At 36.6% G+C, this 19,801-nt stretch overlaps 1 long non-coding RNA gene across 1 annotated transcript in view; it reads right to left on the bottom strand.

Moving 5' to 3' along the window:
* LOC128639593 (uncharacterized) overlaps nucleotides 1-11,156 on the bottom strand; it is an 87,384-nt gene extending 76,228 nt beyond the window's left edge. Inside the window, exons 1-3 of the long non-coding RNA XR_008399226.1 lie at nucleotides 11,033-11,156; nucleotides 5,115-5,233; nucleotides 4,547-4,691 (exon numbers count right to left, since the gene is read on the bottom strand). This is a non-coding gene — a long non-coding RNA (uncharacterized LOC128639593). The remainder of the gene's footprint in view (nucleotides 1-4,546; nucleotides 4,692-5,114; nucleotides 5,234-11,032) is intronic.
* Between the last annotated feature and the right edge of the window lie 8,645 nt (nucleotides 11,157-19,801).

The following is a 19,801-nucleotide window of genomic DNA, read 5'->3' on the forward strand; positions in this document are numbered from 1 at the left end:
GCCGCCTCTAATCTAAATGCATTTTGACAGTTTTTCACCACTAGAGGGCATTAGCTCATGTGTTTCATTTAGATAACATTGAGCTCATGCACGTGAATTTACCATGGAGACTGCACTGATTCGCTAAAATGCAAGTCTGTCAAAAGAACTGAAATAAGGGGGCAGTCTGCTGAGGCTTAGATACAAGGTAATTACAGAGGTAAAACGTGTATTATTATAACTGTGTTGGCTATGCAAAACTGGGGAATTGGTAATTAATGGATTATCTATCTTTTAAAACAACAACAATTCTGGTGTTGACTGTCCCTTTAATTTGTGCCATATAGATAACCTGTAGACTGTGAGCTCTCCGGAGCAGGGCCCTCTTCCTCCTGTACTAGATTTGTTATGTTTTGTATTTTATCACAAATCCTTGTCATTGTATACCCCTATCATTGTACCCAACGCTACGGAATTTGGAGGCGCTATACAAATAAATTATGATAATAATAATAATAACATTGTGCTCTCTCCTGTGGAGAGCACTAATTGGCTAAAATGCAAGTCAAAAGATAATAATTAAATAGTCATGTGATCAGGGGGCTGTCAAAAGTGGCTTAGATACAAGGTTATCACAGAGGTAAAAAGTACATCAATGCAAAACTGGGGAATGGACAAAAAAAGGGATTATCTATATTTTTAAACAATAAACATTTTGGAGTAGACTGTCCCTTTAATCCCTCTAGTTCACCTCCCTGTTTCTCATTCACCTTTTCCACGCTTACTCTTTTCTTCCACTACACTTGATCCAAATATAGAATAGAATAATAATTGCTATGCCTACAGACTACCCATTCAGCTTTGCATATTATTTTCATTTTCTATAATTATCCCAGCTAGTTTATGGTTTCCTTATCCCATAGACCATGTTTGTTAGAGAATTGTTTCTATGGAATCATTATCCAAAGTTGTTTTTCAAATTAAATATTTCCTTGTGTGCATACAAATTTGTTTTATTGTTTTTATGACTTTAGTAGTCTAATGTTACCAAGACAATCTCAGACAAAAGGAATACTATGAAACCATTCAGTACACACAGTTTAGGTCCTGCTCAGAAAGTGGGTGCAGAAGTGCATTTGGTTGAGCTCCAGACCACAGTGTGTTTTAAATAAACAAATATTGTATCATTATTAGCCCTGCTTGCAAAAGCGATTAGTAGAACTAACAAGTCAAGTATCTTTTTTTTGTATTAAAGGGACAGTAATTACAAGAAATGTCTGCTCTGTTGCTATAGAATAACATTATTAGCCAAGTCTTAACGTTTTTAATTACCATCCTTTTTACTGCAATTATTTTTTAATAGTCAAACCCCGCCCACCATTTGCCTCATTTGCAGCACTGTCATAAAGGTAACATAAAATCAATTGTTTTGCAGTTGGTATCTGATAAAGCCAAACTGTTACTGATATGTAGAAGAGTAAGCTTTGAGAAGTCAACAGGTGCATTTCAAGTTCTGAGGATTAGAAACTGTTCAATTTTCAGAGTTAAATTAGATAAAAAGGGGCAAAATAAACAATGAAACTATATTATGAATAGCTAAACATTTTATTTACACTTCTCAACCTGTGTACTATCCCTTTAAATTAAGTTAAAGTAGTAGCTAATGATTCTGCTACACGCCAGCATCAGCAAAAAATAATATAGTTTTTTTCCATACATCTAAAAAATAATTTGGATGTCTACTCAATTTTCAAAGCTAAATTATATGGAAAGGGTGCACAATAAATAATAAAAATATATTGCAAAGCTGTTTCATTAAACATAACTAAACATTTTTATTTAGAAATCTCAGTGTTTACTGTCTTGCTTAGTTTTTCCATATTGGAGAAAAGAACTTGTTCTGTGATTGCCAGCTAAGGCCTAGCTTATGAGTGGAGTGCAATATTGCACTTACGCAAGCGTGATATTTGCGCTCCACTCAGTACTACCAGAGAACGTAAATGTAAAAAGTTAGGCGCAATGCAAACTCAACCTCGCATTCGCATTGCCTGGAAGCCAAGTGCTCATGAGAGTGGGCTTCCAAAGGCTTCAATTTGAGCCTCGTTTCCATGCCGCTAGACACGCGGCAACCCACCTAGTGCAGCGCAGGGGGAAACTCGTGCAACAATAAATAAATATATATGAATATATACATATATATTTATGTGTTTATATGTATTTACACATATAAACACATATATATGTAATAAAGCATATACATATATATTTATAGTGAAAACACATTCCCTTATTGACCATCATGTAAAGGCACTTTAGGTGCCGTTTTTATTTAAACACCCACATCCCCTCATTTTAACCCCTTATAACTGAAAAAATAATGGACCCTTTACTCATCTATACGACATGAGTTAGGGTTAAAAGCCTTGGAACATTTTTTGTATACAAATGGGGAATTTTCAGATGAATTTAAAAAATATACACTTAAGGTGGCTTCCTTCCTCCTAACCCACAATATATTTGAATTTTAGGGGGGTATTATCTCCATCAATGTGGGACAGCCATGGGGTGAAATTTGCCCCCTCCTACGCTAATCTGTTTATGGCTTAGTGGGAGTGGTCCCACATCTATGGAGATAATAACCCCTTTAGGTCTCAAATTCAGGTATACAAACGTTTTATCGATGACCTGCTTTTCATATGGCATGGTGACCTTCAGTCTGCACAGTGCTTTGTAGACTGGATAAATGATAACGAATTGGGCTTGCGATTCACCTTTGAATTCAATAAAGAAACATTCAATTTCTTGGACTTAACTCTACATGGATTGCACAATGGCAATATTGTAACAGAGGTGTATCGCAAGTCCATTTAAGATAATTCACTTCTGAGAGCTAATAGTTGTCACCCCAGACATGTTCCATATGGAGTGGCCAAAGGCCAATTTATCAGATTAAAAAGGAATTGTTCTGAACATAGTGCCTTTGAAAAGGAGGCACAAGATTTTGCTAAACATCTGTAATTACTAAAGCTACGAGAGAGGTTCATGGAATGGACAGATCTGTTCTTTTGAAGGATAATATATCGAATGATAGAGGGAATTTCAAGGGGGTCACGTTTGTAACTGACTATAGCGCCCAGTACGATCAAGTGTGCACAATAGTCAGGAAACATTTTGCTCTTTTGGCCGCAGATGACCATTTAGTGGTATCAGATGCTCATATCACAGAGCTAAGACCATAGCTAACTATGTTGGGCCCTCTCAAGTACCTAATCAAAAAGAGAGAAATTCCTTGTGGTTATCCCATAAAGGAATGTTTAAGTGTTGCCATTCACACTGCAGACCCTGTGAGTTTGTATCCATCACGGATACCTTTGTATTCACAGTCACCCAAGAAACGTTTCCCATTAAGAGTTGCCTTAATTGCAAGTCTTACTATGTAATATATCTTATCACTTGTAATGCATGTCCCTTGCAGTACGTGGGTCTTACCACTAGGGATGTGAATATGCGGATACGCAAACATCTATCCACTATTACTCTGGGAAAGGCTAAGACTCCACTTGTACAGCATTTTGCAAATTTGCATAATAAAAAAAGTTGACACTTTAAATTGGTGTGCCATTGAAAGAATAAGCACTCCAAAGCGGGGAGGAGATAGAGTCAAACTATAAGGTAGGCAGGAGATGTACTGTATCTTTAGATTAAGAACCTGTGCCCCTCATGGTTTGAATTCCGAATATGACCTCATCAACTATTGGCATTAATCTGTGCCATAAGTAATACTCAGTCCAATAGGTGTATATATGAGATAGAGTACACTCATTAGTTGAGGGGTCATATTCGGTTCCAAACTTATCTTATCTATCTAAGCTGTTGTGCCTTACAATGGGAATATTTAAATAGTAAACAATTTTATTTTTTAACTCCATAAGTGAACATTAATTTACATAAGTAATATGAATTGTATATTGGGGAGTGTTAGTGTGGAATTTATTCAATAACCTTGCTGTTGCACCAAGAGGTGCATTTATGTATAATGCTTATGTTGTACATTTATGCATAAGGTTTAAAATATCACTTAATGGTTTTGGTATAGCGATATTGCACTTTTTTTAATGTTTGAAATATGTTTGCTATACTTGTAACCATCTATAAGATGTATTGCCCTTTAAGGTTGCAAAAGAAGGTGTTTATATTCTTAATTGTTATTAGCCAATGAGATTACGATTTTGTGTATAAATTTTATCTGTGCTTCAGGAGTGTCAGGCTATGATTACGGCTCAGGCCGAAACGTGTAAGCCATCCTGATACTGTGATACTACCCCTTTAAGAGGTGTGAACACCATACATTCTCTTGCCTATTTAAAGGCCCTCCTTTCATCAATACCTCGCTTAGTATTAAAGTAATTGTGCTTCCCCTAAGCCGAATTACATTTTGTATTTTGCTCCACATTTTGTAGGATTCTGAGTTCTGGTCCAACCTATTATCCTGAGACTCTGTTCTACCATTTTCGGATTCTAACTCTACTGTGATCCAATTTCCTAACCAGACTTTCCTTTCACTTACTCCAAGTTTGTGAGTCGGATCCTCTCTCCTCTACAGCGTCTCTGACGTCACACTCCGGCCACTCAGCTGTTTGGCGCATTCCCCCCTTGCTTCTACCTTGCCTAGTTGCTAGGACCTTTCCAACCTCGGCAGCTCTTCCTAGATCCTACAAAGAAGTAAGGGGATAGATTTACAACTGTAATGCCCATTTGTTTTGCAAATACTGTACAATAAATATATATTGAGGAAAAATGCAACTAGGCATCAATCCCATAGGGGGCGCTTCCAAAGTGTATACTACTAAAAAAAATATATGAATATTAGTAACTATAAAATATACATATAAAAATATAATCATAAAATAAGAATACAACCATAAATCACAAAACAGATATTTGCCAACTATAACCAGACAAAAAGGATAATACAATGATAAAGTCTTAGGATTCCAATGTTGTGGCTGCTCTCTGGTAAAGGATGGTCAATCCCTGGGAAGCGAAATTCTGAAGAAAAAAAAGAGACAGAGGGCCAACATGGCCTAGTACCATCAGGCAGATGGATTTTGGAATATAGGATAAAGGGTACTCACAAACGCAGCGCACCCAATGGTGCTAGTGGGCAGACTGGAACTTTGTAGTGGTCCAGCTCACTGGGGAAGGTACGCACAGCACATAGATGTAGACTTGGTCAGCAATACATCAAAGGTGTCTGTAGAAAGTTACAAAAAGAAAAGGTCTACCATAGCCTAGTACAGTCCAATCAAGTGTAAAGGTAATATAAGGTCACACTTACAAAAAGTACTAAAAACACTTATTTAAAAACAAAGCAACACGTTTCTCAGCCTCTCAGGGGCTGTTTCCTCAGGCTATTCAGTGTGAAAATGACTGATACACTTGCTATTTAACAAAGCTGTCTTAATCAATGATAGGTTAATTATTAACTATCAACAGCTGAGAGTGCAATGCCGTTGCAAGGGTTGCCATGGTGACTAAAGAAAACTCCCATCTAAGTGAACAACAAAATATTGTTAGAAACAAGAGCCATCATGTCAACCCTGCATCAGCAGTGGTAATAACAATACATATATATATAAAATAAGAAGCACATCAAAGCATAAATTTGTAATAAAACTTACACAATCAAAAACAATATACAACCAAAATCCTGATTGATATGTTATCTGTGCCAGCATACAAACATAACAGTGAGATAGCAGCAAAAAATATATATGCATACAAAAAGTTATGCTAATACAAGAAATACACATAATATATACAAAAAATGAATAAATTATAAAGGTCCCCCAAACATACAGGGTTCCCTTAGTGATAACACATTAGCCCGTCACAGGATATATAGACTAGCCCAAAAGGTAACATCATATTTGATAATCATGATAAAAATGTGTGTTGTCTAAAGCATCTTTCTCTATGTTTGCTACATTGAGTAAATTAGTAATTCTTAATTCTAAAATTGATTCATATACCTATACATCAAACTAATTGTAACTAAATGTCATCTTATAACATAGATATGGGAAATGTGATACATTCAATATAACTAATAATAAAACCGGCACCTACCATATAGAAGGTGATAATTTAAACAAGCGATGGCAACAATAACATTACACTTGACTAAAAGGGAACTTCTCTCAAGAGGGGGTGTGTAACGGTTGTCACCCAATTTGAACAGCCACTTCAGGCTAACGTGGATGAATTGGTGACGTCAGCGCCTATACCCACAGAGGCCCAACCTCCAAACATTACCAGGTCGTTCTATATTTGTGGAACAAGATATATTCTAGGGGATTTATATATATAGTTGTAATGTCCTAACGCCCAACTGTGTATTTATGATCCTACATCTATCCGGATCGGAGAGTCTCACTATTAGCAAACTTAGTTGCGATAAACCCTTGATCGGTCATTAACATACAAGAGTGTGTGTGTGGTAAACAAACCAATCATAGTGAGGCTAAACAAGCCAACATAGAGGTGATCTGATTGGTCAGCTATACAAATCCCCACCACCAAAGTGACTAAGGACTCCCAATGATAGTAGAGGGAATACGCTTCATCTATAAGTAACCTGTCAGTAAACTAACGTTATGGGCAAAGTAACCAACACAAAGTGTCTCTATTTGAAGATGATATAGGTATAGAGAACAGAAGAAATCTTAAGTGGTGTCATAATACGTAATATACATGTGTAATCACTAAAAAAAGTTCTAAGAACCAGTGTATAACAAACAACCTAGGAGCAAACTAGAATCCTCGAGAGGGAAGGACGGTTGTGAATCATAGTATTATGATATATGTAGTTAATAGAAATCTATTTGTGATTTACGATTGTGATGTTTTAGTATATATGAAATAGAAAATAAGTTCCCTGACAAGAGCTGAGCCTTAAACTATTTGTGATATTTATATTAATAGACAAAATGTGTAATGAACAAATATCCAAAACAAATGTACTTATGCACACATACGTATAATGTGCATGCAAACACACACGAAGGTGTATGCAAAAGCACACATATACATGTGTAGATTGAGGGGAGTGTGCATTTAACACACGTATACACATATATGTGGTGAAGGGGTATAGAGACCAATTCAAGAGAATGCGGCCATATCTAGATTCTCGTTAAGCCCATCTGGTTGCAGTGTTTTGAGTCTAGTAATCCAGAAGGATTCTCTTCTCCTTAGAGTTAAGAAGGCGTTATTTGTTCTGGGAATAGATTTGATGGGCAAAATACTCATAGGATTCTTTTGGCCCCCATGATGTAATAGACAGTGTCTAGAGAAACTGTGTGCCTTGGACTTAGTTTTAATGTTAGATGCATGCTCCCCCCATCTTTTTTTCACCTTACGGGAAGTGTGGCCAATGTATTGGACCCCACAATTACAACTCAATAAATATATAATGAAAGTGGATTCACAGGTCATGAAACTTTTTATATCAAAGGTCTCCCCAGTGGTATGGGAAGTGAAAGTAGATACCCTATGTACTATAGAATTGCACATAACGCAATGTCTTCTACAGCACTTGGAAATCTTGTGCCTTAAGGAAATGGGTGCTGGTCTTGTAATGTGTGATAAATTTCTATCCAAAAGTTTGTCCCTCACCACTTTGCTGGGAGCCAAAGTCGTCTTGAGAGTAGGTGCTCTTCTATAGACCACCTTTGGTTTGGGGCCAATGATGTTCTTAAGTGTAGAATCGTTGGTCAGAATAGGCCAATGTTTCATTAAAATTTTATTAATCTCCCGAAAGTTAGAATTATATCTAGTTAAAAAGAGTGGAGGGTTTGATTCTTTAAAATTAGCCTGTTTTTTATTTTTTCTTGAAAAGTATTGGTCCCTGTCTTCATTTCGAACAAGTTCCACAGGGTAACCCTTTTCCAGGAATCTATCACTAATAATTCTAGCCTGCTCATCATAGTCCACTAAAGTGGAACAATTCCTCCTAATCCTTTTAAATTGGCCATATGGCACATTATTTTTTCAACTCTGGTAATGATTACTCTCATAATGAAGAAAGCTGTTGCAGTCTACTTTTTTGAAATAGGTTTTTGATATGACTGCTCCTTCACGATCCTTCCCCAAGATCAGATCTAAAAATTTGATCCTATCCTTTTGAATATTGGAAGTGAATGATATTCCGAATGTGTTATTATTGAGATGATTAATAAAATCCGAAATAAGTGTATATGGACCTTTGAAGATGAACAAGAGGTCATCTATATAACGGCCATAGAACACCAGGTTCGCAACAAAAGGGGATTGGTAGATATAAGTGTGTTCAAATTGCCCCATAAACAAATTATCGAAGCTAGGTGCGAACCTAGTGCCCATGGTCGTCCCTTTTATCTGCAAATAATATCTACTCTGATATAAAAAATAATTGTGCTGTAAAATAAAAGTAATAAGGTCAATGATAAAGTCAACTTGTGTTTCAGGCATGTAAATATCTTTATGTATAATGCTTAAGTTGTACATTTATGCATAAGGTTTAAAATATCGCTTAATGGTTTTGTTATAGAGATATTGCACTTTTTTAATGTTTGAAATATGTTTGCTATACTTGTAACCATCTATAAGATGTATTGCCCTTTAAGGTGACAAAATAAGGTGTTTATATTCTTAATTGTTTTTAGCCAATGAGATTACGATTGTGTGTATAAATTGTATCTGTGCTTCAGGAGTGTCAGGCAATGATTACGGCTCAGGCCAAAATGTGTAAGCCATCCTGATACTGTGATACTACCCCTTTAACCCCTTAATGACAACTGACGTACCAGGTACGTCATGCAAAAACTAACAGTTAATGACAATGGACGTACCTGGTACGTCAGTTGTCTAACAGAGTGCTGGAGGCGATCACAATCGCTTCCAGCAGCTCTGAGGGTATTGCAGTGATGCCTCAATATGGAGGCATCTTGCAATACCCCTTTACAAGCCTCCGATGCAGAGAGAGACACTCTGTGACCCTCTCTGCACCGGTAGCGATGGTGCCGTTGTCCGGGTGGGAGGGAGCGTGCGTGCGCGTGCGCGAGGCGCGTGCGCGTGAACATAGTGCGAGTGCACGAGGGCGTGTGCCTGTACACGTACACGCGCGCGCATTAGCCACACTGACACCAATGAGGGCAGAAAGGGAGAGAAAGGTAAAAAAAAAAAATTCAAATATAAATGGATCTGGGAGGGGGAGGGGGGTGGGGGTATTGTGGGGGGGGGCTGCTACACTACAGAAAGAGTTAAGTTAAAAATAAAATAAAAAAATACTTTGTTTTTGCCAGTACCCAAGATGGTGGTAATTAGGTAGGGGAGAGGGTTAGAGAGCTGGAGGGGGGATCAGGGAGGTTGGGGCTAAGGCAGGGGTTCATCACAGCTAAAATATTTTATTATTTTTATTTAAAAAAAAAAAAAAACTCTTTTATTTAGTACTGGCAGACTTTATGCCAGTATTTAAGATGGCGGAAACAATTGTGGGGTGGGGGAGGGAAGAGAGCTGTTTGGGAGGGATCAGGGGGTGGGATGTGTCAGGTGGGAGGCTGATCTCTAAAATTAACCCTGCAAGCTCCCTACAAGCTACCTAATTTAACCCCTTCACTGCTGGGCATAATTCACGTGTGGTGCGCAGCAGCATTTAGCGGCCTTCTAATTACCAAAAATCAACGCCAAAGCCATCTAAGTCTGCTATTTCTGAACAAAGGGGATCCCAGAGAAGCTTTTACAACAATTTCTGCCATAATAGCACAAGCTGTTTGTAAATTATTTCAGTGAGATACCTAAAATTGTGAAAAATGTAAAAAAAAAATTTATTTGCTCGCATTTGGCGGTGAAATGGTGACATAAAATATACCAAAATGGGCCTATATCAATACTTGGGGTTGTCTACTACACTACACTAAAGCTAAAATTAACCCTACAAGCTCCCTAATTAACCCCTTCACTCCTGGGCATAAAACACGTGTGGTGTGCAGCGGCATTTAGCGGCCTTCTAATTACCAAAAAGCAGCCCCAAAGCCATATAAGTCTGTTATTTCTGAAAAAAGGGGATCCCAGAGAAGCATTTACAACCATTTGTGCCATAATTGCTGTTTGTAAATAATTTCAGTGGGAAACCTAAAGTTTGTGACAAAATTTGTGAAAAAGTTAACTTTTTTTTTTTTTTTATCGCATTTGGCGGTGAAATGGTGGCATGAAATATACCAAAATGGGCCTAGATCAATACTTTGGGTTGTCTTCTAAAAAAATATATATACATGTCAAGGGATATTCAGGTATTCCTGACAGATATCAGGGTTCCAATGTAACTAGCGCTAATTTTGAAAAAAAGTGGTTTGGAAATAGTAAAGTGCTACTTGTATTTATTGCCCCATAAATTGCAAAAAAAGCAAAGAACATGTAAACATTGGGTATTTCTAAACTCAGGACAAAATTTAGAAACTATTTAGAATGGGTGTTTTTTGGTGGTTGTAGATGTGTAACAGATTTTGGGGGTCAAAGTTAGAAAAAGTGTGTTTTTTTCCATTTTTTCCTCATATTTTATCTTTTTTTTTTTTATAGTAAATTATAAGATATGATGAAAATAATGGTATCTTTAGAAAGTCCATTTAATGGCGAGAAAAACGGTATATAATATGTGTGGGTACAGTAAATGAGTAAGAGGAAAATTACAGCTAAACACAAACACTGCAGAAATGTAAAAATAGCCATTGTCATTAAGGGTAAGAAAATTGAAAAATGGTCCGGTCATTAAGGGGTTAAGAGGTGTGAACACTACATTCTCTAGCCTATTTAAAGGCCCTCCTTTCATCAATACCTCACTCAGTATTAAAGTACTTGTGGTTCCCCTAAGCCGGATTACATTTTGTATTTTGCTCCACATTTTGTAGGATTCTGAGTTCCGGTCCAACCTATTATCCTGAGACTCTGTTCTACCATTTTCGGATTCTAACTCTACTGTGATCCAATTTCCTAACCAGACTTTCCTTTCACTTACTCCAAGTTTGTGAGTCGGATCCTCTCTCCTCTACAGCGTCTCTGACGTCACACTCCGGAGCCGCTCAGCTGTTTGGCACTTTCCCCCCTTGCTTCCACCTCGCCTAGACGCTGGGACCTTTCCGACCTCGGCAGCTCTTCCTAGATCCTACAAAGAAGTAAGGGGTTAAATTTACAACTGTAATGCCCATTTTTTTGCAAATACTGTACAATAACTTTTTATGGTTAGCTAACATATCGTTCATTTACTGAAGTCTTTATACACAGGGATTTCTTATGTCTTATGCAAATCACATATGATCAAAACTATATTTACCAACTCCAAACCTTGCATATTATTTTATAAGAATTCCTGTAGATTAAACATCATACGGTGTATTAGTCATTCCTTAAAGGAACCTTCATTCGTCGTTAGTCCATCGGGGAAGGAGGATGTTCTGCGTCGGCAGGAGGAAGATGAATCCGGAAGACAGAAGATAGAAGATGCCGCTTGGAAGAAGACATTGCCCGGATGGAGGACATTTTCTTTGCCGCTTGGATCAAGACTTCGCCTGGATGGAGGACCACATCTGCCGGATTGCATGAAGACTTCGGCTCGGCTGAGTGAAGACGACTCAAGGTTGGGAGATCTTCAGGGGGTTAGTGATAGGTTTTTTTAAAGGGGGATTGGGTGGGTTAGAATAGGGGTATGTGGGTGGTGGGTTGTAATGTTGGGGGGTATTGTATTTTATTTTACAGGTAAAAGAGCTGATTACTTTGGGGCAATGCCCCGCATAAAGCCCTTTTAAGGGCTGGTAAAACAGCTGATTACTTTTTTAATTTAGAATAGGGTAGGGAATTTTATTATTTTGGGGGGCTTTTTTATTTTATTAGGGGGCTTAGATTAGGTGTAATTAGATTAAAATTCTTGTAATATTTTTTATTTTTCGTAATTTAGTGTTTGTTTTTATATTATAGATTAGTTTATTTAATTGTATTTTAATTTAGCTAATTGTAGGTAATTTATTTAATTAATTTAATGATAGTGTAGTGTTAGATTTAATTGTAACTTAGGTTAGGATTTATTTTACAGGTAATTTTGTAATTATTTTAACTAGGTAGCTATTAAATAGTTAATAACTATTTAATAGCTATTGTACCTAGTTGCCTGTAAAATAAATATAAATTCTAAAATAGCTACAATGTAACTAATAGTTATATTGTAGCTATATTAGGGTTTATTTTCTAGGTAAGTATTTAGTTTTAAATAGGAATAATTTATTTAATTATAGGAATATTATTTTGTTTAATTAAAATTATATTTATGTTAGGGGGGTGTTAGGGTTAGACTTAGGTTTAGGGGTTAATACATTTATTATAGTAGCGGCGACATTGCGGGCGGGAGATTAGGGGTTAATAATTGTAGGTAGGTGGCGGAGATGTTAGGGAGGGCAGATTAGGGGTTAATAAAATTCATTCTAGTGTTTGCGAGGCGGGAGTGCAGCGGTTTAGGGGTTAATACATTTATTATAGTGGCAGCGAGGTCCGGTTCGCAGATTAGGGGTTAATACTTGTAGTTAGGTTGCAGCAACGTTGGGGGGGGCAGATTAGGGGTTAATAAATATAATATAGGTGTCGGCGATGTTAGGGGCAGCAGATTAGGGGTTCATAGGGATAATATAGGTGGCGGCGGTGTCAGGTCGGAAGATTAGGGGTTAATAATATAATGTCAGCGATAGAGGGGCCGGCAGATTAGGGGTTAATAAGTGTAAAGTTAGGGGTGTTTAGACTCGGGGTTCATGTTAGGGTGTTAGGTGTAGACTTAGAGAGTGTTTCCCCATAGGAAACAATGGGGCTGCGTTAGGAGCTGAACGCTGCTTTTTTGCAGGTGTTAGGTTTTTTTTCAGCCAGCTCAGCCCCATTGTTTCCTATGGGGATATCGTGCACGAGCACGTTTTGCCAGCTTACCGCTACCGTAAGCAACGCTGGTATTGAGGGTTGAAGTGGAGCTAAATTATGCTCAACACTCCCTTTTCTGAGCCTAATGCAGCCACTCAGACAACTCTAAATACCAGCGTTGTCTTAAGGGTGCGCTGGGAAAAAAAGCAGCGTTAGCTACGCGGGTCTTTACCGACAAAACTCTAAATCTAGCCGTAAGACTTTTAAGGTATGGAAATCTTCCATGAGAACTGTTATATTTACTCAAAGTATTTATTACAGATACACAGAACCTGCTCTTTTATAATTGTCCTCCATATGGATGTATTCCTATTTTTAATTTGGAAAATTGAGGCTACTTTTTTGGACGGAACTTTCTCTTCTCTTTTTTCTATATGTGTATATACACATATATATATATATATATATATATATATATATATATATGTAAATAAGCATATACATATATATTTATAGTGAAAACACAGTCCCCCATTGACCTTCATGTAAAGGCACTTTAAAAAAAAAAATGGCACCTAAACACCCCACATCCCCTCACTTTAACCCCTTATAACTGCTTTGTGCAGTTTAAAAAAAAAAAAAATAATAATAATAAAGATGCTCATATTTTTTAATGTTACTCTTCAGTCCTCTTTATTTTGGGGGCAATTGGGGCAACATTTTTTAGGAGGCCTATTTATCAAATGTCTGTCGGACCTGATCCGACAGTGTGGATCAGGTCCGACAGACATCGCTGAATGCGGAGAGCAATACGCTCTCCATATTCAGCATTGCACCAGCAGCCCTTGTGAGCTGCTGGTGCAACACTGCCCCCTGCAGACTCGCGGCCAATCTGCCGCCAGCAGGCGGACAGGGTTATGGAGCAGCATTCTTTAGACCGCTGCTCTATAACTTGCGTTTCTGGCGAGTCTGAAGACTCGCCAGAAACATGGGCCCTCAAGCTCCGTTCTGAGCTTGATAAATGGGCCTCTAGGTCTGCTGCTGATCTCAGAGGAAAAGTGGGGAAGCTGTTAAGATAAAGCCGAACCTAGATTAATAACGACCGATACAGGTACCATTTGTATATTGTGTGCTGTTGCATCACAGATCGGAAAGTGGGTTAAGAGGCAATACAAACAGCAGGCTTATCTTCTCCATTGTGGGAACGTATAGCTGCTAAGTATCAGATCATTTTTGGCAAAGGAATTTCATTGAGCCTCCTGCTTTATAAAGCAGCAATCGCTGCTTCCTAAATAAGGTCCTTTATAACATTTTAATGACACTATCACTATTAATTTATGGACACATCCTTCTGTAGCTCAGCCCTGTAGATTGCTAAAGCTGAGTTGAGACGGAACTTCAAAAGGGGAAACGGGCCTGCAATAGGGGAGGCGGACCTGCAAGGGGGCAGCTGGACCTGTTATGGGGGAGCCTGACCTTCAGTAGGTGAGCCAGATAAAGAACACAAGGCTTGACTGCATGGGATAACACTAGCTCCGCCTCACGGCTTATCTTAAGTAGGCCGTTAGAGGCATTGAGCTGCATGCGTTTGGGCAAGCAGTTGTGAAGTTCCAAGATACTAAGATAGGAGACCACATAGATTACTGCACCACTAATATATGATTATATATAGGTATAGATATTTACAGATATATAGGAATATATAAACCCCTTTTCACTTGTGCGCAACTGTTAGTGCGCCACTCGTAATCTAGCCCATTATGGGGCACATTCTAGTCCTTTTGTAGAAATATATGAAGGGTGTTGCATGACTTTTTATAAGCTAGTCAATTCCAAAGTCATATGAGTCCAATCAAAAACAAATTTACTGTGTAATTTGCCAGTGGTTTCACACTGAGACAGAGGCGTAACTATAAACCACAGTGCCCAGGTGCAATAATCTAAGAAGCCCCCCCCCCCCACCCCCCAAAATGTGAATTTGATACATATCTTTTTTTTCCCCAACATAATAATGTCAAAATTAAAATTTCATGTTTTAGATAGAGAATGCAAATTTAAACACATTTCTAAATAGTTAGTGCAGTATATATAAATATAAAGCATACATTTATTTATCCCATGCCTAGTATATAAAAAGCATACATTAATTTATCACATAGCTAGTATATATAAAGCATACATTTATTTATCTCATGACTAGTATATATAAAGCTTACATTTATTTATACTATAACTACTATAAATATATATATATATATATATATATATATATATATATATATATATATATATATATATACATACATATATAGCTTATATTTATCCCATGACTAGTAAATATACTGTATAGCTTACATTTATTTATGACATTATATAGTATATATAAAGCTTACATTTAATTATCCCATGGCAAGTATATATATAAAGCAAAAATGTATTTATCCCATGACAAATATATATAAAGCATACATTTATCCCATAATTAGTATATATAAAGCATACATTTATTTATCCCATAATTAGTATATATAAAGCGCAAAGGTATTTATTCCATGACAATAATATATAAAGCATACATTTATTTATCCCATAACATTTATATATAAAGCATGTATTTATTTATCCCATGACTAGTATATATAAAGTCATAATATTACATGTGATTTAATTATATCACATATGATTTATTATAATATTACATATGATTTTAATATAATACTACATTTGATTTTATTATAATACTACATATGATTTTATTATATTACATGTGATTTTATTATAATATTACATGTGATTTTATTATAATATTACATGTGATTTTATTACATTACATGTGATTTTACCAGTTTGTCAGCCTTGAGGTTAACTATACAAGCCTGTAATTACTGTCTAAGCTTTCCATCTTTGCATTTTGCAGTCAGCTGATCATAGACGCTATGCCACTATAACCAGGAAATGCCATTAGAGCTGTGACATACACACCCACCTCCTAATAACTGTAGTCTAAAAGGACGGGCCAACCTGTACTACCTGCTAATGAACACTATTCCTGTAAAGCTCTCAGACTAGTGACACTTTGTTACACACCTGAAGGAAGGAGCGTACCACTCACAGTATTATATATACCACTGTCTGATAATGACACTTGCCTGCACGTCCGGGACTGCGATCTTCAGTATTCAGACAGCTACCACTGACTAGTAGTCGCCCTCAGCTCTGCTCTACCAGTGTCACGTTGCAGTCTCCCAGACTCACTACTGACTACACGTGCAGTCACAAGCTGATTGAGGAGACTACACGTGCAGTCAGGAGGAGCCAATGTGCGTGCCAAAGCTGTGAAGTTCCAGGCAGCATTAAACAAAAAATTTTTGTGTTGAAACTGGGGGCCCCCCAGTGTCAACCTCTGCATCCCCGGTAGTTCCACGCCCGCACTGAGATAAGCAAGATGAAACACTATAAGACTCTAATTTAAAATATTTAATTATGCAAAGTACAAAAAAAAGTTGCTATATAGTTTTTTTTGCACCCTTTCCCTGTATTTTATAATTGTGGGCTTACCAATTACCGTAGAAATTTGAAGTGCAGACTCCATATTTTAGGTTTTCAAATTCTGAGTCAGAAGTGCATCCTGTAGATTCACAAGTGTATACCTGTCCTAATTGGTCTCAGCAGAGGTGATAAATATTACAAAACAATGTCAGTTTTGTTAACAAAATGGCAGTATCAAGACTTGTCTACAGTAACAACTCCAGATTGACTCATTCACATAAGGCAAGTGGCTGGAGAAGAATTTGGCAATTAAAAAACACAGCAACAAGGTGTATTCAGAAAGTTTTCACAGTCCGTGGACATTCATTTTTTTGCAGGGAGTACAGAAAAGGTTATTATATCACTTTAATGCCACCATTACTTTGCATTGAGACAATTCAACTTCAGTATTCCAATCCATTAGAAGAGACTGTTCTTGCACATATTCACAGGATGTTTTTGGTGCAAAAATAATTTGATGATTTGAATGTTTCAAACATTTTAAATATAAATGCAATTTTAAACACCTTTCCAATTTACTTCTATTATCTATTTTGCTTTGTTCTCTTGGTATCCATTGTTAAAAAAAAACATACCTAGGAAGGCTCAGGAGCAGCAATGCACTACTGGGACCAAACTGCTGATTGGTGGCTGCACATATATGTCTCTGTCATTGGCTCACATGATGTATTCAGCTAGCTACCAGTAGTGCATTGTTGCTCCTTCAATAAAGGATAGCAAGTAAGTGAAGCACATTTCATAACAGAAGTAAATTGGAAAGTTGCTTAAAAAATCATGTTTTGTAACTCAATGTCATTTGTAAAATATAGACTGTTCTGTATAAATTTCATTTATGCAAAACAAGGTTGCCTAATAAAAAGATATTTAAAGGGACACTGAAACTAATTTTTTTCTTTCGTGATTCAGACAGAGAATGCAATTTTAAGCAACTTTTTAATTGACTCCTATTATCAATTTTCTTTGTTCTCTTGCTATCTTTATTTGAAAAAGAAGGCATCTAAGCTTTTTTGGGTTCAGACCTCTGGACAGCACGTTTTTATTGGTGGATGAATTTATCCACCAATCAGCAAGGACAACCCAGGTTGTTCACCAAAAATGGGCCGGCATCTAAACTTACATTCTTGCATTTCAAATAAAGATACAAAGAGAATAAAAAAAATGATAATAGGAGTAAATTAGAAAGTTGTTTAAAATTTCATGTTCTATCTGAATCACGAAAGAAATTTTTTTGGGTTCAGTGTCCCTTTAAACATAAAAATACATGTTCTATCTAAATCATGAAAAATAATAATATTAGTTCATTAATTAATATTTTTAGAAACAAAGTGCACTAAACTACATTTCCTTTTTCCCCCCTATTTTTTTTAAATTTTTCCAAATATGTGAGAGTTGCACCAGGAGAGTACTCATATGGCTTTTCCTTCAGTATCTTATCCTTAAGTTCACAATGAAAACTTTATTTATAATATTTGAGGATATTCCTATAAATTTGAAACCCTGTTTATCATTTTGTTCTCTAGATAGCTTTGAACAACAGTAACTTCACCAATACTCGCATAGCGATATTTCAACAATGATATTCAAAATAATCAGAGAGCATTTTTCCAGCATTGTATCACATGATTTTTTTTAATGTACCCATTTCAAAATTATGGACTTCTTTAAAGCACATTTTGTATGTTTTGAGCAGCATATTTCATCTGCCCATCTGCTCCCCCCCCCCCCCCCAGTGTTTTAACATAATAGTATAATAGCTTACAAAGAATTCTCAGCAGCACAGTCTAAGGTTTAAAATCCTTTATTCAGTCCAAGTAAGCAAAACATTAAAAAGGTTTCGGTCTCACCAGCCCTTTGTCATGTTATCCTACAAACCAATAAATCCCACATATTTATACAAAAGGACTCAGGTGCATTTTATCAATTATTAACCCTTTATTATTCACCAATCTATCACAGAATATTTCTCAAATAGTGACACCTAGTGGCCATTTCTTATATAAAAATTAAATTGTAATTGTATACACAGTGATACATTTTGGTATCACTAAACAAGGACAGCTATTCACAAAATTCTGGGAAAAAATCCCAAAAATGTTTGGTTGTAATGACTCTAATCTACGAATCCATAGTGCCTCCCTCTTTTTCTAAAGGAGCTCCCTATTTCCTCCTCACCTGGGTATTGGGACATGATCAATGATTTGAAATCTTAATTGTGCAATAATATCATCAAATGTCAAAAAATTATTAGTGACATGTGCAGATAAATCTGTCTAAATATTCTGATTTGTCTTGTGTAATCCTGTCCTTGACCCTCTGGGTAGTCTCACCAACAAAGACCCACCCACAGGGACATTTAATCAAATACACTGCAAACAGGGACATTTAATCAAATACACTGCAAACATTTTATTACATGGATATGAAACCCACATTTTTTCCTTTAATGATTCAGATAGAGCATGCAATTTTAAGCAACTTTCTAATTTACTTTTGTTATCTATTTGTCTTCTTTCTCTTTGTATCTTTATTTGAAAAGCAGGAATGTAAGCTTAAGAGCTGGCCCATTTTTGGTTAAGCACCTGGATAGAGCTTGCTGATTGGTGGCTAAATGTAGCCCCCCCTTCTATATGTGGGTATAAAGGTACACTCAAAGGTCAAAACAACCATTTTCAGTATAAAACAATATTTCCTTATTATTCTCTGTATCTTATTACTCAGTCGGTTATACTCTGAGACAAACACCATCCTCTCTTTCTCTCTAGTGTTTCTAGGCATATACACATAGACACAGATCATCCTTTCTCCTCACATACCTTTTTAATATCTTCCGTTTATGGGCATTTTGAGTATCTGGTTATGCCTTTTGGAATATGTAACATTTTTTAAATGGTATCTTTATAGAGACTTGCTGGATACTTTCATTGTAATTTATATGGATATTTTAATATTCTTTCCCTCTCAGGACTCTACTGTAGCCCCGGAGATATAACTGCATATATACAGTATTCTAAACAATTTAAAACAAAAGTGCAATTATATCAACACTGTTCCCATGAAAATGTGGAATAGGGGCATAAATCAGCTTTTGCGGTAGTGGCATTACATAATAACCTTGTCAATTGGATATGGGCCCTATATCCAACAACAGGCTAGTGTGCTAAAAAGTAGGGGTCTACCTTGTCGCGGAGCCACACATATCACTTGGAAACAGGATGATGAGACATTGAAAATAGTAAAAGTTTAACTACGCAACAAGATATTTATCTTATGTACTAACAAATCTGTAAGGAACAAAATAACCAGTTTCAGAGTGGGCATTAGTAGAGGTGGAAGCAGCGAGAAT

The sequence above is a fragment of the Bombina bombina genome, chromosome 9 (genome assembly GCF_027579735.1).
Source record: "Bombina bombina isolate aBomBom1 chromosome 9, aBomBom1.pri, whole genome shotgun sequence".
NCBI lineage: Eukaryota > Metazoa > Chordata > Amphibia > Anura > Bombinatoridae > Bombina > Bombina bombina.